The following is a 22,192-nucleotide window of genomic DNA, read 5'->3' as shown; positions in this document are numbered from 1 at the left end:
GAAGACAAGAGTCCTCACCACCAGGTGCAGCAACGTGCTGAAACAGACTTCCCAGATAGTAACAGACTCTCATCAGACCAGCTCTTCTCCCGTCTATAACTCCATACGGAGAAGCTAGCTCCTTGTGCCTTAGAATCTAGAATCCCAAGCCCGGCTTCGGAAATCCATGTCCACAGGTATTATAACTTAATTGTGACCACTGATTTCAAAATACAGTCACTGTTTCCTTTTTTAAAAAATACTCATGCGTGTCCATGTGTGTGGAGGTGCGCGTGCATGTGCACATGGTGTTCCTCAGGAGGCATCCACCTTGCCTTTTGAGACAAGGTCTCTCATTAGTCTGGCCAGCAAGCCTCGGAGAAATCCTCCTTAGCCCCACGTGACCAGTGCGTGACCAGTGGGGTGGGGGTGGGGGTTAGACGCATGTGCAACTACACCTAGGTGGTTCAACTTCCCCTCCTGGAAACTGAACCCAGTTCTAATGCTTAGACAGCAGCACCTCACCAACTGAGTTATCTCACCACCCTAGCCCCAGAATTGCTGTTTTCTTATCTAGTTTTCTGTATCCTCCCTTGAGAGAGAGAGAGGGAGAGAGAGAGGGAGAGGGAGAGGGAGAGGGAGAGGGAGGAAGGAGAGGGAGGAAGGGAGGGAGAGATAGTGCTAAAGAGCTGGCATACCTGTCTTGAAAGCCATAAGCAATGATCTCATAGAACTCTGAAAGGATACTGTTCCTCCAACGGTGGTTCCCATAATACCCTGTATGTCCACAGTGCGGGGAGAACTGTCCCCAAGGGATGATGCTGCCTCTCAGACGTCCAAGAGGATGTCTGGAATTGTTTGACCCCATATCATATCTGTGCTGTTAGCCATATCACCTTGTCTGCATCCTCTGGGGCTCTACTCTGGTTTATTCCCTTTCTGGCAGCAGTTCAGACTGGACATTAATGGTCATCAACTCTCACAGTGTAGACATAAATAGTGTGGGACCAATTGATCATAATGGCTAAATTTAATCTGAAATGTTCTAAAACTATTCAACTGGCTCATTCTATCCTATTTTAACTACATGGCACCATCAGACTGTAACAGAATATAGCCTGAGCTCAGGCTTTCTCAGACAGGGAAACCAAAAATCCATTTGGATATTCATCTCTCCAAGTTGTAAATCAGTGATCTAAGCTAAGGACACCCTTGAGCCTCTGTTCTAATTTTTTTCATGCTGGGATTCTTAGATGATGAGGATGCTGGGCTCTCTGCAGGGCTTCTCTCTACCACCGAGGTTAGCTCATGGCAGAGACAGGACAGCAAAACTCATCCCTGAATGGCTGGATGTAGACTAATCATCGAATTAGGAAACTGTCTACAGGGAAGCTGTCTACAGAACACAAACACCAAACCAAGGTCCCAGGGCTGCAAAGATCTTGGATGACAGAAAGAAGTCAACCTGGAAAACTCCAGAGTCCATAGGTATACCAAATTTCATGGATAAGTCACAGGTGGGCTGGTGGTTTGGTTCATGTTGTAGCACTTGCCTAGTATGTGTGCGTTCTCGGCACCACCAAAAAAAAAATCCTCAAGACAGACAAGTGGAGTAGCTTAAAATCTGCCACTCTCCAGGGCTCTCAGCACTGCCATGTGTAAATTCACTATGCAAAGCAAGGCCCTGGATCATATATTACCTAAACTAACTCCCAGAGATTTACTGTGTATCAAGTGTGCCAAACATGAGGAAGCAGAGGCTCCTAACATTGCTTACTGAAACAATCCATTTGCTTAGTTGATAGAAGTTCTAGAATTCAAGTGTAGTTGAACCCCAAAGTCTTCCTCTAGAAGGACATATCTGCTCATTGCAATAATTACTGACACTGATAAGAACCTGCTCAAACAGGTAGAAATACAGTTCCAGTGTCACAAACTCACCCTCTCTCAAGGCAACCACATTATTAGTGTAGAGACTGTATTTCAATTTATTGTCTAAATTATCAAATCTAGAAATGTCTAGACTCATTGGACACACACATGAGAACTGGTTTTAAGCATGGGTTTTGAACACTTGCCTGGAGCAGCCTTCTGTACCTACCAACCCCGCCTTCTTTCTTCTGCATCCGGGTTTCTCCATGTAGCCCCACCTGGCTGGCCTCAGACTCCAGACCTTCCTGCTACACAGAGTCCCAAGTACTGAGATTTCTGGTGTGAGCTACTAAACCCAGAACAGACCACCCCCTGTTGTTTTCTCCCTAAAAACCTATTAACATATGTTCATTGTACAAAATAATGTGACATTTTCATGCAGGTATATAATTTACTTTGATCAAACCTCTTTCCCCTCCTGTTGATTCATTTCTTCTTCTCAGTCCCACCTCTGATTTCAAGCCATCCATAGGGAGATAGATAGGTAGATACCACAAATGAAAGAAAATATATTGTATTTCTTTTTCTGGCTTATTTCACCTCATAATGGGCTCAGGCTCTTTCAACTGCATCCTATTCTACTATAAAGGTTTAGTTAAACTTATTAAGCAGTTCAATTGATTTCAACTTTTGATAACTGGGGAGCCATTACAGTAATGTATGTCTTGCTTATCCCTAAATTAGTGCACCCTTATTAACAAGCAATAGACTTATTAGGTTTTACTAATAAATAACTAGTCATATACAACCAATGCTGTGACACTGCCCCTGCCCCACAACCCCTTTCTCCTTGGCCTCTTACAGGGTTGAATTTTAGGTAAGTAGTAGCCAAATTATCAGGCAACAAATGTTATCTTTCCTCTTGGTCTTTATAGGTAGAGGAACTCTGAGAGCCAATGATTCCATTAGTCTTGAAATACAATCGTTACAGTCCAACTCAGACACAGTTTTGTTGGCTGAGTTTTAAAAAGTGATCCTGTATGCAATATTGCATTCAACAAACACATACTCTCTTTCTCTTCTTCCATCCGTCCTTCCCTCCCCCTGCCTCCCTCCATCCATCCATGCACCCCTTCCTTGTTCCCTCCCCAACTGTGTGTGTGTGTGTGTGTGTGTGTGTGTGTGTGTGTGTGTGTGTGTGTGTGTGTGTGTAAAGCACTAAACAAAGTCCTGGCTAGACAGCAGTGAACTGGTAGCTTTCCTCCCAGCCAACAACACAAAATCTACCCACCCCTCAGCACAGGGTGGTGTGGTACCTCTCTAAGCTGGCATAGTCTTAGTGTCCCCAGAGTACTCTCTGATATACAGTCTCTCCAGTAATCTACCTCTCTCCTCATGTCATTTGCTTACTTCTTACTGGGTTGTTTGGGTTTTTACTACTGGGTTTTAAGAATTCTTTAAACACTCTACACACTTGTTTTCAATCAGACACATGGTTTGAAAAAATCTCTCCCTACTCCGCAACTTGGCGTCTTCTCGCTCTTTCTTACAGAGTCTGTCAACAAAACAGAAGGCCACCTATACAAGGAAGTTTATCAACATGCTTCTTTCTTGATGTGATGTGACATTAAGTCCTAGAGCTCTGTCTACTGTGACATCCCAGAGATTTGATCCTATGTTGTTGTCTGGATGTGTTAAGAATTTGACATTTACGTTCATAATACATCTTGACCAAATGGTTTTGTAAGATCTGAGGCTGGAGGCTTTGGTTTTTGACTGGTGATTCCTGTTTGTTTCCACCTTGCGCTGTGTGTGTGTGTGTGTGTGTGTGTGTGTGTGTGTGTGTGTATAGGTCAAAGGTCAATGCTAGGTATTTATTGTCCCCCAATTTATTCTCTGTGACAGGGTCTCTCATTGACCCTGGAGCCCATGGACTTGGCTACACTTGCTAGCCATTCCAGCCCCTGGCAATCCACCTATCTCTGCCTCCCTGGTGCTGGAATTATAATTCAATTATAAACCATCACTGTCACAGTCAGCTTTTGTTTGTTTTTTGTTTTTTCTGTTTCTTTGTTTGTTTGTTTTTTGAGACTGGATCTCTCTGTGTAGTCCTGGCTATCCCACACTCACAATATAGTCCAGCTTGGTTTCAAATTCATAGAGATCCTCCTGCCTCTGCCTCCAAGTGCTGGGATTAAAGTCATATACTACCATGCCTAGCCATATCCAGCTTTTTATGTAGGTCCTTGGTGCTCAACTCAGGGTTTCATGCTTGTAGAGCAGGCATTTTACCCCATCTGAGCCCTCTGCCCACTCCAATGCTTTGCTCCTGGATCTCTGCCCATAGCCACACCACATGAAGTGCTCTCTTTCCTCCAGTACGTAGCATTCCCGTCTGTGCCGTGATCCAAACACCTTTGTATGGGTTAATTTCTGGATTCTCTGTCCTGCTCTGTCAGTCTCTGTGTCTATCTCTGTCAATCCCACAATCTTATAGATGAACGGCATCCTATCCTGGGTATGGGTACTGGACCTTGTATGGGTAAAGAAACCAAACAGAATGTTAAACACTCATGCATTAACTCTCTCTTGGCTCTGAATATGACTGCCTGCTCAAAAATCTTGCCTTACCTTTCCCACAATGATAAACTGTAACCTGGGATTGCAATCCTAATACACCTTTTAATTCTCTTAATGATTGCTTTTTGTTGGAGTATTTTATCACAGCAACAGAAACAGGACGAAGACACATGCTGAGTCTTGAACTTGAATAGACTGACTGGCCCCTCCCACTTCATTTCCCTCTCTTGAAGTTACCTAGCAATTCTATCTTGTTTGCCTTTCTTTTTGCATCATAGAAAATTTTTCTACATTAAAAACAACAACAAAAACCTACTAGGATTTTGATAGGAAATACAGAATATGCTAACTTGGGGAGAATTGAATTTGATTGTGTTGTCTTGTTTGGGTTGCCTGGCTTAGCACCCCAGCACTCTAATGAGGGCTGTGAGGACAGATTCCTGATCATAGGGGAATGCCTTCAGTCTCCTGACACTTGCTATTTCTGTTAGCTGTGAGTTTGAATCTGTGTGCTTTATCAGTCTGAAGACCTTCCCTTTGCTAGTTTTCTGAGAACCACTCTTATGAAGGACCAAGTGAGTGTTGAATTCTGTTTCCAGGAATCAAGCATGTGAAGTTGCTTCTTCCTTCTGTTCAGATAATATTGGTTTTCAGTAGCAAGCAGTGTGTAATTCTTTCTATATGTTAGTGAATTCACTTTGCTAATCTTTTTATTAAATGTTTTAGCTAATATTCACATACGCATATAATGTGCTTGGATCCAAGCTACCCTCATTCCCTCTCTTCTAATTCCTCCTATCTTCCCACCACTGTTCCCTTTTAGCATCTCAACATCATGGCCTTTCTTTATCTTCTGTCTCTCTGTCTGTCTGTTTGTCTCCTCAACTCAATGACTACTGAATCCATGTAGTGTTTAGTTTTTGTGCATGGGCATGAGACCATCTACTGGAGCACAGATAGCTTCTCTTGCTCAGAATCTCTGAAAAAAAAGTGGCTCTCTCTCTCCCAGTTGTCATTAGCTGTCACTGGCTTCTCAGTAGGGGTGAGCCCCTACCCCATTCAAGCCTTAGCTGGCTTGACCTTGTCTGAGTCTTGTGCATGCAGCCCCAGCATTGCTACCATTTAGTCAGATGACTTTTGCATCTACCCTTAGGAGAGATATTGGTGTACAATGCTCTCTCTCTCTCTCTCTCTCTCTCTCTCTCTCTCTCTCTCTCTCTCTCTCTCTCTCTCTCTCTCTCTCTCTCTCTCTCTCTCTCTCTCCCTCTCTCTCCCTCTCTCTCCCTCTCTCTCCCTCTCTCTCCCTCTCTTTCTCTCTCTTGCTTTCCCTTTCCCTCTCCTCCCTCCCTCCTTCCCTCCCTTGCTCTTACTCTCTCAATATTTTGTCTTGTTTCATTCTCAAGGGTTCACAAAATAAATTAGGATGTGCCTCATCCTCTTCTGTGTTTGAAGAGCCTTAGACAGACTGGTGATTGGTATTAATTCTTCTTCAAACATTAGGTGGAATTCTCTTAATGATACAAATCAGGGCCTGAAGAGGTGTTTCAAATCCATGAATTCAATTTTCTTAAGAGCTAAAAGGCAAGTTATAAGATCTGTTTCATACAGGAAGCTGGACTTGGTTGCACTTTTCAAGCAAGTAGATGATGTCATCAAAAGTTCAAACTCAGGCTGGTGAAACTATTCCCTCCCCTTCTGGTCCTTCCTGTAGTGTCTGGAGAACAGGCAGTGGCCTCCTCCTTCTCCTCCTCTTCCTCCTCCTCCTCTTCCTCCTCTTCCTCTTCTTCCTTTATCTTCTTCTTCCTCCTCCTCCTCCTCTTCCTCTTCTTCCTTCTCCTCCTCTTCCTCCTTGACTTAATTCCTCATACTGAGAAATTATTTTTCTTAATATATGTAACAACTTTAGCTTCTTTTAAAGAATCACCATTTCAATAATTTTTCTCTATTGTTTTTACTATTTTCAATTTCCTTTGTTTTTCTGCTCTATTTTTGCTTCTTTTCTTCTTATTTTGGTTGTTCATAAATTTGGAAAATTTTAAGCTCTTTTCAGCTTGACTGAGATACTCTTGAGAGATAAAATCTTTATATTTAATGTTATTCATGGGTACACAGTATTGTATGTGTGCATGTGCATATGCAGATGCCCATGCTTCTGTGAGCATATGTAGAAGCCAGAGGTCAATGCTGAGTATCTTCCTCTATTGCACTCTGCCTTTCTTTCCTCTTTAATTGTTTATTTTGAAACAAGGTCCCACTGTATAGTACTATGTAGCTCTAGCTGGCCTGCTAAGTAAATCAGGCTGGTCTTGAACTCACAGACCTCTGCCTGCAACTGTATCTGGAATGCAGGAATTAAAGGCAAGCACTAACAAGCCTGGCGTCACCTTATATCTCAAATGAAGGTCTCTCACTAAAGCTAAAGCTCATCTAGTGGCTAAATTAGCAGGCCAGTGTAACGTCCCAGAATCCTCCTGTCTCTGTCCTCTCAGCCCTGGGGTTACAGATGCCTGCTGCCATGTAGGGCTTTTTACATGGGCTCTGGAACCTGAACTCAGGTCCGCATGCTTGTGTAGAAGGCACTTCACCCACTGAGCTATCTCCCCAACCTTGGGTGTGCATATCCAATGCTACTTGCAATCTAATATGTCCATCTCCTTGCATGGTTGCCTTTTCTATATCTGTTGAGCACATTCAAGATCCACTTTCTTAGCAAACCAAGTAAACAATACAGTGTTGCTGACAGCCAGCTAGTGCTGCACATTGGAGTATGGGGAATCAGTCACCCATCATGACTGAAACTTGCTACCCTTTGACAACAGCTCCCCATTTTCCTCCACTTTCTGGTCCCTTGTAATGGGTCTCGAACTTACAGCAATCTTCTTGCCTCTCTGCTACCATGAGTCAGACGTCTTTAGATTTCCCTTTAAGATCAGGCAGATTTTTCTTTCTGTGCCTGATTCACTTCACTTGCCATTATGTCCTGGGAGTGTTGTCACAAATAATAGGATTTCTACCTTCTTTACAGCTAAATAATATTCTACTGTGGAATTTATCCATTCACCTGCCAACAGACATATTGTATGAAAAATTACTGCAATAAACACAATATAGAAAACTCTTTAACATGTCAATTTTACCACCTTTGATATATAGCAAATATTGTATGATAGTTCTAATTTTAATTCTTTGAGGAGCCCCATTACTCAATAACTTACATTCCCATTAATCCTGGACAGGGTTCCCTTGCTGCATACATTTTCCAACCTTATTATCATCGTTTGTCTTTTTCATAATCTCAATGGGATATAGTACATTTTTAGTGTTTATTTTATATGGGTGCTTTGCCTGCATGTACATCTTTGTACCACTTACATGGTTGATGCTTTCATAGGCGAGAAGGGGATATTTGGATTTCCAGGAACTGGAGTTACAGACAGTTGTGAGCTGCCATGTTGGGGCTGGGAACCCAGGTCCTCTGGAAGAGAAGCCAGTGCTCTTAACTGCTGAGCCATCCTCCAGCCCCCCAATACAGTGGTTTTTTTTTTAAAAGATATTTCATTAATACTCTGTGTGATGTGATAGTTTGTATATGCTTAGGCCATGGAGTGGCACTATTAGGAGGTGTGGCCTTGTTGGAGTAGGTATGTCAATGTGGGTGTGGGGTTAAGACCTTCATTCTATCTACCCAGAAGCCAGTCTTCCACTAACAGCCTTCAGATGAAGATGTTGAACTCTCAACTCTGCCTGCACTATGCCTGCCTGTTTAGATGTTGCCATGCTCCTATCTTGAGGAAAACAGACGGAACCTCTGTATCTGTAAGCCAGCCCCAATTAAATGCTGTCCTTTATAAGACTTGACTTGGTCATGGTGTCTGGTCACAGCAGTAAACCCTTAACTAAGACAGTGAGTGTGGGTGCATGTTTTCCACAGTACACAGGTGGAGGTCAGAGGGCAACATGCAGGAAGCAGTTCTTTCCTTCCACTGTGTCCCAGGGACTGAAATCTGGTTGTCAGACTTGCAATGGCAAAGCTCTTTTTCCCACTGTGCACCTCTCTGGAGATGCTGCAGCCCCATGCAGAAGCTTCAGTTAGCATTTCCCAATGATTGGTGGTAATGAACTTTTCTTTTTTTCTCTTTTCTTTCCTTTCCTTTTCTTCCCCTTCCTTCTCTTCCCCCTCCTCTTCTTCTGTAAACTTGTGGGCAATTTGTCTTCTTATAAGAGATGCTTATAATTTTGAAAACTGGTGTTCTTGCTTTTGCACAGCCTGAGTTTAGATACAGACCCATTATCTAGAGTCACATTTGAAATGATTTTCTCCCAATTTGTAGACTGTCTCCTCTCTGTGTCAATCACTTCTGCCACTGTGCAAAAGAAGTTTCAGCTTACTGTAAAACCATGTTGTTGCTGCTGCCTTGCCTTCAGAGATCAGGTTTTAAAGCTCATTGTTAAGTCAATTTCCAGTAGTAAAATGTCAGTCATTTTACAGTGTACATTCTTGTATCTAAAACATCTATTTTAAGATGATACGTGTACATTGGTCACAAATCCGTTTTCATTCTCCTGCTGTGGATGTGTGGGTTTCACAAAGAAAAAAAATGACTGAAGGGACACCCCCACCTTATGCTGTTGGCCCCATTGCTGAAGATCAGGTGGATGTGGATATGTGGATTTATTTCTGAGTTCTGTATTCAATTCCATTAGCCTATATCACAGGTTTTTAAAATGTCAGTACCAGATTGTTTTGATCACTATAGCTTTGACCTATGTTCTGAAATCAGATGGTGTATTATTACCTGCTTTGATCTTCCCTCACGAGACTGACATAGCTATTATGGTTTCCTATGACTCCATATGAGTTTGGGGGTTGTTTGTCCTATCTACAAAAAAAAATGCCACTGTTAATTTTGACAATGATAGAAACTATCGACTCCTAGGACTAGTACATGTATTTCAACAATGCTAAGTCTTGGGCTGAGAAGATGGCCCTGTTCATAAATGCTCTGAAAGTCTGAGGACCTGAGTTCAATTCCCAGAACCCACATAAAAGTACAAAGGGTGGTGGTGAGTGCTTGTAATCCCAAAGACACAGGAGAAATCCTACAGCTTGCTAGACAGTCAGCCAAATCCACTGAGCTAGTCCAAAGCCAGCAAGAGGCCCTGCCTCAAAACAATTGTGGTCCTACTGAGGAATAACACCCAAAGCTGTGCTCTGGTCTCCCAAGCTGCATCCACACCTGTAGGAGCATATCCCACACATGAGCCCCCACACCCACATGATCACCCGCACATGCACACAAAAATATTAATTCCTCAAATTCATGAATAGAGGACCTCTTTCTACATACTTGTGTTTGTTGATCCTTTTTTGGCCAAATTTGTTCCTTGGGATTTTAACTTTTGCTGTTGCTAATAAGTGTGGATAGAGGCAAGGGAATTAGAAAGGGGCCCATGAGACAGGAAAGAAAGAGGCTTAATGGAGAGAGTGGTGAGGCAATAGAATGCATCTGATAGGAATGTAGAAGGGGTAGAAGAGGGTGCTGATGGAGGGGCAGTGGAAGAGCAAGGAGACTGGGAGGAGGAGCAGAGAGGGGGAGTCAGTCAAACTTTTGTATAAAATGACACAAAAATATTTTTTAATTAAGAAGGAAAAAAAATTACTTTTGCTTTTCTTCTTCTGTCTTTATAAGTATAAATTAAATTTAAAGTTCACTGTATTCAAAGGATAGAAACATTATTTTATATGAGTTTTGAGATGAATCAGTAATTAATGAGAAAAATCATTTTAAAGTTATTTTCTTTATAGTTAAAGATATGGCAACTTTATTTGAAAATCAGTGTGTGTGTGTGTGTGTGTGTCTACCCATGCCTGTCTCTGTGTGTAATATGTGATGTCTGTGTTTGTGTGTGATGCGTGTACATGATCATGTGTATACATGCATTCAGATGTGTGATGTGCATGATTGGTTATTCATGTATGTGTGTGTATGTGATGTGTGTGGATGTTCATTTATGTAAGTACTGGTACATCAGTGCCATAGTATGTGTGTAGAGGTCTGAGAACAACCTGGAATCTTGGTCCTTACCTCTTACCTTCTTTGAGAGAAGGCCTCTTGTTTGTTGCTATGTACAGGGTGCTAGCTGGCCTCTGGGGTACTGCGAAGTCTTCTGTCTCCACCTCCTACCTCTGCAGGAAGGCTAGGATTTTAAATGTGCCACTGTTCCTGGCTTTACAGAGAGAGAGATTCTGGCATCCACATTCAGGTCTTCAAACATGTGCACTCACATTTTACCTACTGAGCCATCTCTTCAGCCCTATGGCAGGATATTTCTAGGGATAAGCTATGTAGCTGTATTCAGTTTCTTAGACCTTTCCAGATTGTAAAGAATGTCAGAGGGTACAGGAAGTGTAGCTGCCCGCGGCCACAGGTACGAATGGGTAGTCTGGAATGGGGGTCAGGGCCTGAAAGATTAAGGGGACCAGAAATGCGGGAAGGGTTTAGCCATCATTCGTTGAATTCTCCTTGTTACAAGCAAGCAGGTAGATAAAGCAAAATCCCTCCCCCAAGTTCGTCAGCAACTTGGCCCAATCAGCAGCTTCATCTTCAGTCTCTGGAGGCGGGACTTCCGGCGTAACTGGCACTTGGAGAGAGGCGTGACTATTTGCAGGAGGTGGGCAGAGAGGCGTGGCTATCTGGGGCAAGGCAGAGACTGATAGAATCAGCCATCTGCTGTATGAGGGTCACAAGAAAGGACATTGTACATTCGTGTTGAAGACTTAGTTCAGACTCCATAAGAAAAATTCACATAGAATGAAATCTTCTGGAAAAATTACTCTGTGAAAATCATCAGTGGTGATTATTAAAACTTTTATTGCTAAGTTATTTATCCAGATATTATTATGGCTTATGAAACTCTCTCAATAGCTCCAGTTGTACTGTATTAGCAAAAAAAACCTACCAATTAAAAATTACCCAGAATTAATTACAATATCACATCTCTCAAGAGCAACTGAATAACTTCTGTTGTTTTTAATCATATAAATTAAAGATAAAGTTGATAAAGTTATGTTTTGAGAACATAATACATGAATTTTCTGAAAAATTGGGCTAGAAAAAATTTTATGATAAATCAGGATCACATTAGTAAAATCTTAATATTTATGACATTAGACTTGTCTCTTGGACAAGGGGCTGAGGGAGGAACTTGGGAGTTCTGGGCCAGTCTTGGCCACATAGTAAACCTGAAGCCAGCCTCTGAGATCCTGTCCAAATAAAATTAATACGAAAATATATTTTTCATAGTTTCCCATAGTTACTCTCTTGTAGCAACAATTCCCTATCACATTGTAGAAACTAAACCATATTTTAAAAGATTTTACCATGTAGCTATTTTTCCTACTTTTTGAGCAAGCTCCACAGCTCCATATTTTTGTTTAACAATGAATCCCAAGAAGTGTATGGATAGCTAGTCCCATAAGTTCTAGTGAAGTCCAAAGGCTAATCCTCATTGGCAGGAGACACATCCCTGAGCCAATTACTACAGTGATTGATGTTCTCTCTGGCCACAGGTCAAACCCACTCAAGTCCTCTGCAGGCTGTCCTATCTCACCATCCCTGCTACATTTTGAAAGGCAGCAGCACAGGATGAAATGGATCATGAATCTAGCTGTTCTGTGCCCTCTGTTCTCTATGAAAGTATGTTAGCAGGAGGCTCACTCAGTAGTGCTTGCAAGATGCTTGGTGGATTTCAAGATGGTTTTGTTTTTACCAGCATCATTCTTCAGTTCCCAGTCATGTTCAGTCAACTACCAGGGCTGGAAGTAGTCCTCTTACCAGCCATAGCTCACTGTTTGAGCAGAGGTGGGGCATGTGTGTGTGTGTGTGTGTGTGTGTGTGTGTAGTGTGTGTGTGTATGATATGTGTATAGTGTATGTGATGTGTATATGTGTGTGTATGTGTGTATGTATGTGTGTGTGATATGTGTGTATGCATGTATGGTGAGCACATGCATGTGTATGTGTGTGTGATATATGTGTATATGTGTGTGTGATATGTGTGTATACATGTATGGTGTGTATGTGTGTATGTGTGTTTGAGGTATGTATGCATGTATGGTGTGCATGTGTGTGTGTGTTTGTGTGTGTGGTGTATATACATATATATAGTGTGTGTGTGTGTGTGTGTGTGTTGTATGTGCATGTGTAAAACCAATACCTAACTCAAGATGTAGAATGTTTTAGTAGTTGCAGAGATGGCTCAGTGGGTAAAATGCTTGTCATGTAAGTCTGAAGTTGTGAGTTCAGATCCCCAGCAATCAGTAAAAAGTTGGGTGTGGCAACACTCACCTGTGATCCCAGCACTGACAAAGGGATTCCTGGGCATCTCTGAGCAGCCTGTCTAGCCAAACAGCGAGCTCCAGTTTCAGTTTTTGAGAGTTTTTGAGTTTTCAGTTATAAGGTGAAAAGTGATAGAGGAAGACCCCCAACATTGACCTCTGGCCTCCACACACGAATGCATGCATATGTACATCTATTCACACACAAACTTGTATGCACATGCAGAGAGACAGGTATGCCTGCACGCACACACACACACACACACATACACTCACATGCACAAATGCATAGAATGTTTCTAGCAACCATGAAAGTCTTCTGCTATCCAATCAAGTCTGGCAGTCTCCCAGCCACCAGGCAGCCAGTGTACATTTTCTTCCCCTGTAGCTGGGTTTTGCTGGTTCCTGACCTTTGTAAGATTCTGCAGTGTTTAGCATTTTCTGTCTCATCCAGTGTTCTTGAGAGTCTCTCATTTACATTGTTGCATATCTCCATGATTCTTTTTGATTGTTGAGCAACAGTCTATGGCATTAACTAATACCATAGACTATTAAATAAGTTATAAAACAAATTAGTGGTATAATTTGTTTGATTTGTTACTATTCTACTGATGACATTTGGATGTTTCCAGACAGGGTATCAAATAGTTACAGAATTCTAATGTTATGCTTTTTTTGTGGGCATTTATTTTTCCACTGGGTTAAAACTCAAAAGCAGAACTGAATCATAATGTGCATTGTATTTAGCTTTATAAGAAATAGCCAAGCAATTCTCTGGAGCCTACCCTCTTCCTCTCTCAGTGGTGTCTCAACTATAGCTTCTGGTTTCCCACTGGTATGCCAAGGCCCTGATTTTAGCCACCTGTGGGCATGAACCTTCATTTAGGAGCTTGGGATGATACCTCATACTCAATCCAGTTTTGACCATTTGCCTAGCCTGTTGTGATTGGCTTAGTGGAGGTGTGTGTGCGTGTGTGTGTGTGTGTGTGTGTGTGTGTGTGAGAGAGAGAGACTGTGTGTGTCTATCTGTCTGTCTGTGTGTCTGTTTATGTTTGTGCGTGTGTGTCTGTGTATCTGTGTTTGTGTCTGTCTCTCTGTGTGTGTCTGTGTCTCTGTCTGTGTCTGCATTGTGTCTGTGTGTTTGTGACTGTCTCTCTCTCTCTCTCTGTCTCTCTGTCTCTCTCTCTCTCTCTCTCTCTCTCTCTCTCTCTCTCTCTCTCTCTCTCTCTCTCCACACGTAAGAGTACCACTGCATGCACATTGAGTCCAGAGACACCCTTAAGTCTTTAGTCCTTCCTTTTCTACCTTGTTTGAGACAAGATCATTTGGTTTTGCTACATGGGGCAGGCAGGCTGGCTGCGACTTCCCAGGGATTCTCCTGTCTCTATAGCCCATCTCACCATACTGCACTGTCATTACAGACACTCCCTACCTACAGTCACTCTGGCTTTCCATAGGTTCTGAGAATTTGAACTTAGATTCTTACGCTTTTCTGGCAAACACTTTCCCCACTGAGCCATCTCCCCAGTGTACTTAATCCTTCTGCAAGATGATCACGATTAATTCCATTCAAAAAAAAAAAAAAATAAGAACATTGGTCAGGTGTGGTGGCACAGGCTTTTAATCCCAGCACTCGGGAGACAGAGGCAGGCAAATCTCTGTGAGTTTGAGGCCTGGTCTACAAAGGGAGTCCAGGACAGTCAAAGCTGTGTTACACAGAGAAACTCTGCCTCAAACAAAGAAAGAAAGAACATTAAATATTGGGTCAAATGACTTGACATAGATTCATGACTAGTGACTAGCAAACTAGAATTTCTTACTCTTCCTGGCTTTAAATGATTTCCTTTCTAGCCCCTTCACATGATCAATCTCCAGATTAGGCAGCTTCCTCTGTAATCTTCCACAGTATCCTGAACCTCGAGGCCTCTTAACAGCATGATAGAAGGAACTACAGATTCAAAGGGAAGACGATCAAGATGATTTTAAGTTAGCTGAAAGTGATAGAGTTTTTGTTCTTTCCTTTTTTTTAAATAACAGACTTCAAAACTATCTCTCTCTAACTCTGGGATACTTGCACAATGTCTAGGGCTCTCAGGTCTGAGTTCAAGATTTCCAGCACTCGGCGCTGCTAACAACAAAACAGAGCTCTTCTTGTCCAAGTGAAAATGTGTTTCGCTGGGCCACATGCAGCTCTCTTCGGCCTCTTTGGGTTTGATTCAGTCAGTTAAAATGGCTACAATTCCGTGCAGTGAGCTCTGTATTTAGTCAATGAGATGGAGCTGCTTCTGGAGGGATGCTTGATCCTCTCACTCACATATCTGACTGGGGGAGATGGTGAACATGCGCCGGAGGTTTTGTTTTTCTGCTCAGAGAAGCAAATGCTCTCTAGAGATGCAAGGGGCATAGGAAAGCCCTCAGCATCCTTGTCACTGCCGTGAAGGAACAATTGGAATGGATGGCTCTGTTCACGTCAGGTAGAATGAGGACTGAGGACTGAGGACTAGGGGAGTCTGCCGCTGGGATGTTAGTGTAGGTGGAAGCATTGCTACCATCGTCTCCATCCTCTCTCAGTGAAATCTTGGCTTTCCCCTCCAAGTGGTGAATGCAGTGAAGCCCACCAACCTCTGATTCTATCCACTGCTTTGCTCTCTGGTGAGGAGCATCCTACAGGGATAACAGAGAAGTCAAAATAGAATGAGATGGGGCCCTTGAAGCCTTCTTAAACGCGCGCTTGCAACTTCTCTAACTTTACTTTTTCCCTTTGCTTTTTTTTTTTTTTTTTTTTTTGATCCTCCTCAAGCTCACCACACACCTTTTTGCCTCCGTGTGCTTCAAGCCAGATATCCCTGACATTTGAGCAGCCTAGAAAAACAAGAGTTCTTCCTTTCAGCTTAGAGAGATCCTAATGTGGAGCAAGGTATTTGCCGAGGAGTACTGACCATACAGGGTAGACTGCCTTTATAATCATTGGGTTCCTCCGAAGGCCAAGGACTCCACTCCACTCCTGAGTTGGAATGTGCACAAACATCTTTCTAGCTCCTCCTCCTAGCACAAGGAATCCCCCCGCCCCCCGCTGTGATAAAGGTTGTGTAGGCTCCACCTCCAGTGCCAAGTGAAGTAAAGGTCAGTTTAGGAGCTATTGTAGTTTGCCAAACAGATGAAACATTCCTTGTGAGGGCGAGAAGGTAAGTGATTTGGCGAGAAATGGGTCACAGGCCAGCTAAGGAGCCCTTGGGCTCCGTAGTGAGTGAGGAAGACGGTCTGGGAAAGGGTGAGGAAGATTTTTTTGAAATGTATTTATTTACCAGTCCACCTAGCACTGAAATAGTCTCTCTCTGATTCAGTCTTAGGACCCTAGAATGAATTCGACATAAGCCTGGACTCAAACACCAAACAAAAGTATTTCTGGGAGACTGCAAAGTCTATTTTTGATTGGCACCTGGGGTTGGGAGGGGTAGACGTAAGCCATCAGAAGGGCCATCAAGACTCCCCCACATTCCCTGTGAAATCACCACCACAGTCCCAAGGGGCTCACCTAGCACCGCCAGAGGCTGGGCTGCTCCTGTGTTCTCAGTGCCATCAACAGGGACATCTTGTTAGCTTATCAAAGACAACAGGAAGAGAGACTAATATGTCCACAGTCCTCGTTCCTTTTTATTCTCAGGCAAACATGAATGATCCTGATATGGGAGTTATTTCAAGCATATTTAAGTACCCTCCTGTGTGGAGAGCCGAGCCCCAAGCGAGAGGCCTCGTAAACAAAGCCCTTATTTGGCTAAGCTACTGCTATTGGTTGCTTCTACAACTGGTGATCTATCTGCTTTTGCTACATGGCCCATTGGGATTGGCTAAGCTTGGGAGTACTCAACAGCTGAGAGTGGGGCCAGGAGGCGGAGCTTAAGTAAGCTCCAGAGAGGCAGGAGCTGCAGAAGACAATAAGATTAGAGCAGGAAGGAGAAGCATTGTAAAAGGGTCCTGGAACAAACTGCAAAAGGAAGAGCTCGTGTAGTTGCGTCTTTCTTGCTGGACGAGGAGGACCCAACACTCCTGGAGCAGACGTGGTCACATATATTGACTGTGAAACATCAGAGCACATCAGTACAAATCAGGAATAGCTAGACAGACAAGCATCTGGATAGAGATGCCCTTCTGGTGGACGTGCCCCATCAGCCTCCTGGTTTCACGGCCTTGTGAGCACTGCACATGGACCTTCAGAGAGCATCCCTTGATCCCCTCTCTCGATAGAAAGGAAGGCTGAACATGTGAAAGAAGTAACAAGAGAATCTTTCAGAAGACTTGGGTCCCTGTGGTCCCTGTCCAGAGATGCTACAAATCAATATGTTAGATTCTTATGCCGATGAGCAGCTCTGCTTGCCTTCTCCTTTGTGTTCATGGGACGTGTGACACCTAGCAGGTTGTTCCAGTGTGCTTGGTTGTTTTGTGATTAGGAAAGGCTGGGAAGCCTATTGAGAAGTATTTACCTGGAGGATTAGAGCATACACTACTGAACTGTCATTCTGCATTATAGTCCTTTTTTCTTTACTCTTTTTTTTCATCTTTTTCCTTTCCTTTCTTTCTTCCTTCCTTCCTTCCTTCTTTCCTTCTTTTCTTCTTTCTTCTTACCTTCCTTCCTTCTTTTCTTTTTGTCTGGCTTTCTTTCTTAAGATGACAGATTGAAGTAGCAGGAGGGGAGAGACTTCATCAGGAAGCAGAGACTATCAATAGGGAATGCTCTTGCCTCGTGGCTTCTGGTTACAGTCCTTGTCCCAGGGACCTGGCCAACCTCACGTTTCTCACCATGGCTGTGGCTGAGGCTGGTGTGTCTTTGAATTCAACACCCATTAGACAATCTACAATGATTGTAGATTGCTGCATGACAACATGCTGAGCCCATGCCATTCAACTGGGTATGCTGGCCTATCCTGATATGCCTAATAGGTTGAGTGCAATTGTGTGAGCTTTTGAAGAAAGATGTCTCCTTTTGTGCTTAGCTTTGCCCTAATATGGCAAACAATGACCACAGCCAAGGGGAAACAGCATTGTAGAGTTCGGCTTGTAGTTTGGATCATGACTGTAAACCACAAAAAGCAGGAATTGGAATGATAGCTACAGGGGTCACTGCATGTCCTTGGAACAGCCTTTGTGCCAGCCTCAGCATTTCCCCCTCATATGACTGGGACATTGTATAAATGACGCAAAATTAGTTAATTATTGGTTCTAGTAGGTGAGGGTGAGGTGGCTTTGGACAAGAGAGGGCCATGGTCACAAATGCTGCTTGAAATGGACTATCACGTGAAAAAAATGAGAACTGTGGCCTGTGTGTCAAATCCAACAGCCAAGCTGTATTTCTTTTCTTAAAAAATAGATGAAAAAGTAGAATATTTGCCTCAGGAGTTTCTTGAATTCCATTTATTAATATATATATTGAAATCATCATGCACAAGATGGAGGAGGGAGTTAAAAGTTGACAAGGGCTAAGTCCTACCCTCAGGGAGGTTCCAATCTAGTATGGTAGACAGACCCTAAGTATTTTTTTTATAAAAGCAGCCATAAGCTGAGGATGCTAACAGAGTCACACACACCTCAGCTAGAGAGGGAAAGTCACTTGATCCATAAAAAAGATATGAGTTACTGCCCGGTGTGTAGGCAGAACACCTTCCAGAAAATACCAGCCAGTCAGAGTTCCTCTAAGTGAGTATGGTCTCCTGAGACTCTAACTTGAGTCAAGGCCTTGCTTCCATGACAGAGAACTCCACTCGCTACTAAGTGTTTCTTGGTCATCGTAGGACATCATCAGTTCTAAGCATCCCAACCGACAGTGGAGAAGCCAGGGCAGAAATGTGCTAAGAATCTCCCAGCCTTTGTGCTTCCCCTTCCCATCTGCCACAGCACCTGTTCTCTTGACTTCAGAACACTCAGCTCTACTTGAGAAGGTTCCTGGTGCCAGCCAGAAGATAAAATTGACTCTGGACTAATACTTTTACCTGTACTTATTTTAGACATTGACACTTTCTTTATTAAGAAAATGGGGAGCAGGAGACAGGGGGGAGAGAGGAGAGAGAAAGAGAGAGAGAGAGAAAGAGAGAGAGAGAGACAGAGAGAAAGAGAGAGAAGTGCATAAAACTCAAAGAGGGTTCCTTTCCTCATTCATGTATATTTTGACTCTTGGTCTTGACCATTTTCACCTGTGTGGGCTGATCTATATAACTGCTGACAATCCTGAGATTTGATGGGCATACACATACTCTTGGAGAAGTTAGAACCAGGCAACCTGTTCATTTTGTTCTTATTTTCATCTGAGCAACAGCATCCCCCCCACCACGGGGTCCCACCACCCACCCACCCCCAACCCCTGCTTGTGATCCTAGAACATTCACCATTTCATCCATAAATTACTTTTATGGCTAAGTCCTGGCTGAGAACTCTGCACATGATTTTTAAAGTGGGCAAAGACACAGAAATCATCTCTGGCTTTGAACTACCAGTCATAGTGAGTCACTCAAAGGGAAAGGGACTCCACACACCTTTGTAGGGGCCACAGTCCTTTACGGTAACCCCACTAAAGTCCCAATCTCTCAGAGCAGTGGCATGCTTGAGTCCCAATTAGTGCCCGATTTGTCCCACACCCTATTCATCATGACCAAAGCTGGTCTGTCACAGAACATAGATGGCCTTGGGGGGGTGGTGTTAGGCGAAGTAACCTGGGCTGACTCCTCTTGGAGAGATTTAGGTGAATACTGCCACCTATTGACAGGTGAAATATATGCTTCTGGTTCCCACTCTGCCCTTATTATATGCAAGGCTCATGAGAGCCAAACTCTGCTCAACTTGCCAAAGGATAGTAACAGCCCCAAGTTCACAATTCTTAATACATCTGTGATAAAAAATGAGTCAGATTACTCAGGGGCTGCGTCTGTGATAAGAGGCAAAGGCGTGGAGTAGAAATGCCAGGAGCTTTGCAGTGGGAGACCTGGGCTTGAGTCTCAGCTCAGCTCCTAAGTACACATAACCAAGCTAGTTAATCTCTCTGAGCCTTGGTTTCCTCATCAAGGAGTAGCTAATCCTATTTCGTGAAGTGTGAGACTTGGGCACAGTTTCTGGGTGGCACACAAAATGCGTTAGACTGATGTGCCTTTTTTTTCCCACCACACTGTAAATGGCAACTCTTTGTGATGCCCGTGATCGGGTGCAGTGGCAAACCTCATTATGTATGGGATTCTGGTGAACTTCTCCATGAGGTCAGTTCTCCATGGGCAATGCTCCTTGTCTACCAGACTGTCTTTGACATCCAAAATTAAGACAGTGTGAACATAAATATTGGAATTTTAAGTGTGCCAATTGAGAAAATGAGGATAAATGGGCTTCATTACCAAACGTCTCTGGACTACCCTGGAGGATATATGGGGTTGAGTCGATAAAGAGTTATGATAAAAACTTGGGAGCTGTGTATAAATGGGTCTTTGTGACCTGCGGGGTAAGGTTGTGCTCAGAGCCAGACCTAGGAGGCTCGCATTCCTGCCTCGGCATGGTGTGGGGATCCTGGGCTCCTGCAGACAATAGGGGATTCATAGCTGGAGAATTCTAACGACGACGGAGAGGGTGGCAGGCAGAACAAGACGACTTTTCAGGAGTTCAGGGACTCTGATTATCACGTCGTCGTCGGAGCTGCAAGCGAGCTGGGAGGCTGCCGGAGAGGCGCGCAGAGCCATTCTTGGAAAGCTGTCAGGGAAGGGTTTGTAACCTCCCTAAGAGAATCGCGCTTCTCAAAATCCGCAGCCTGGAAAAATCTCCCAAGACTAGTCCAGATCAACGCTGTGTGGTGGCTGCAGTAAAAAACCAAACCAAACCAAACAAACAAACAAACAAACCCGGAGGAACCACCTCTGCCTGAATCTTTCTGAATGTCAAGTTTCTGAGCTCCTAAGACTCGGGGACAAATTCCACAAGAGGGTTCCCAGCATATTAGAAAGGCGTTACTTTTATTTGAAAGGGCATCTGAGGCTTAAAACAAAATCATCAAGAAAGAGCAATGCCCATGAACAGTCTGCACGTTTTGAAAATGTCTGTCTGGGACCAAATAACCGACACCCTCCCTAAAGCCCTTCTCTTTCTTTGGGAGATTAGTAGAGGTGGGGGAGGGGGGAAGAGGCAGAGCATAGCATTCATTACTGACAAAGTCACATATAATAAGCATGTTCGAATCCACCCTGAGGTGTTCTCTTTTTTATCTTACTTTTATTTCCCCTCCTTTTAGCTGTTTTTGATAAGTGGCACATTTTATATTGGGGGGGGGAACACACATCCCATTACTAAACAGCTGTTTTCGGGTGCTAAGGTCTAGAGATTACAGAAGGGAAGTGGGCTGGGGTAGCCTCTCTGCAGACCACAGGGAAGGACCTGCCACTTTCTTCTCATAATTTAATTTTGAGATCCTGATGAAAAGGCACTCCCTAAATTGAAAAGGGTGAACAAGGAGAAAGAGTGAAAAATTATTCAAATGGTCATCAAAGAGTGATCAATTTAAATTTATGTCTTACAAACAAACCGCATGTTACTAGCCCTGGGGGCAGGCAGACCTTTAGCAATGATGTATGAATGCTCTGAAACATGGGCAGTATTTTTTTTTTTTTGTAGGAATGGGGGACATTACTGGCTTGTAATACGGGTAAGTTTGGGCCTAACCTCCCAAGCATTCCAAACTTCTAGACGTCGCATTGCCAAGCAGAAGACAGAATACTAAAAGGAGCCTTTCAGTTTGCCAGGCCCAGCTCACTCATTTATTGCTACAAGAGTAAAAATGAAAGCCCAATGATAAGAAATCCCTTGTCAGGGTCACCCAGCCCAGGAGGAACAGATCTGAGGTGGAAAGCTCAGACTTGCATTTCCAAACTCTAGTTTTTTTTTTTCCCCTGGGGCTAAAACAGTTCCAGGGAGGATGAAGATGGTCTGTTTCCAGGACAACCGTTATCCCTACAAAGGAGGAAAAAACACCAGCAAAGAGCCCAGTGTGCTGCTCCAGGCAGCTCAGTGTTACACCCTAGCCTGAGTTCTTTATCAGACACTAACTGCTCTGCAAAGTACCCAGGATGCATTGCGGTAACTCTTTGCCCCTGCTCTTTCTCTATCTGAAGAAATGTGCACAGACTGAATCATGAACGCTCAAAGTAAATCTACATGTGTGTCCTGCAATAACCAGCATCTCTCATCCTCCAATATATAGGTTAAACCTTTTTTTATGTTGTTCTCTTTCCATTATGGAGGATTTACTTGTACAGATGAATGGGTTCAATGTGGTGTTTCCATGTGTACACAGAGTATACACTGATCAACAGATTCAGGGCAACCCTCATCAAATCCCAATGACACTTTTGAAGAAGGAGGAGGAGGAGAAGAAGAAGAAGAAGAAGAAGAAGAAGAAGAAGAA

At 43.4% G+C, this 22,192-nt stretch overlaps 1 protein-coding gene across 6 annotated transcripts in view; it reads left to right on the top strand.

Moving 5' to 3' along the window:
- Ankfn1 (ankyrin repeat and fibronectin type III domain containing 1) overlaps positions 1-22,192 on the top strand; it is a 407,382-nt gene that overhangs the window by 217,268 nt on the left and 167,922 nt on the right. Inside the window, exon 1 of one of the 6 annotated variants that reach the window (XM_031350943.1) lies at positions 1,339-1,467. The exons of the other annotated variants lie outside the window; for them this stretch is intronic. The gene's annotated coding sequence lies outside the window, so the exon portion shown is untranslated. Of the gene's footprint in view, positions 1-1,338; positions 1,468-22,192 lie in introns of those variants that run through there. 6 annotated transcript variants of the gene reach the window in all.

This window comes from Mastomys coucha, unplaced genomic scaffold (assembly GCF_008632895.1).
Source record: "Mastomys coucha isolate ucsf_1 unplaced genomic scaffold, UCSF_Mcou_1 pScaffold5, whole genome shotgun sequence".
NCBI classification, from domain to species: Eukaryota; Metazoa; Chordata; class Mammalia; order Rodentia; family Muridae; genus Mastomys; species Mastomys coucha.
Note: the sequence above shows the minus strand (reverse complement) of the source record. Positions and strands in the feature narration are given on the sequence as shown.